Here is a 322-nt window from a genome sequence, read left to right as displayed (position 1 = left end):
TAGTGAGCTACAGCCATGTCTGTGGTGTTTAGTGAGCTACAGCCATGCCTGTGGTCTTTAGTGAGCTACAACTATTTCTTTGGTCTTTAGTGAGCTACAGCCATGTCTGTGGTGTTTAGTGAGCTACATCCATGCATGTGGTCTTTAGTGAGCTACAGCAATGCCTGTGGTGTTTGGTGATCTACAGCCATGTCTGTGGTGTTTAGTGAGCTACAGCCATGTCTGTGGTCTTTATTGAGCTACAGCAATGCCTGTGGTGTTTAGGGATCTACAGCCATGTCTGTGGTGTTTAGTGATCTACAGCCATGTCTGTGGTGTTTAG

The sequence above is a fragment of the Oncorhynchus nerka genome, linkage group LG2 (genome assembly GCF_034236695.1).
Source record: "Oncorhynchus nerka isolate Pitt River linkage group LG2, Oner_Uvic_2.0, whole genome shotgun sequence".
NCBI lineage: Eukaryota > Metazoa > Chordata > Actinopteri > Salmoniformes > Salmonidae > Oncorhynchus > Oncorhynchus nerka.
Note: the sequence above shows the minus strand (reverse complement) of the source record.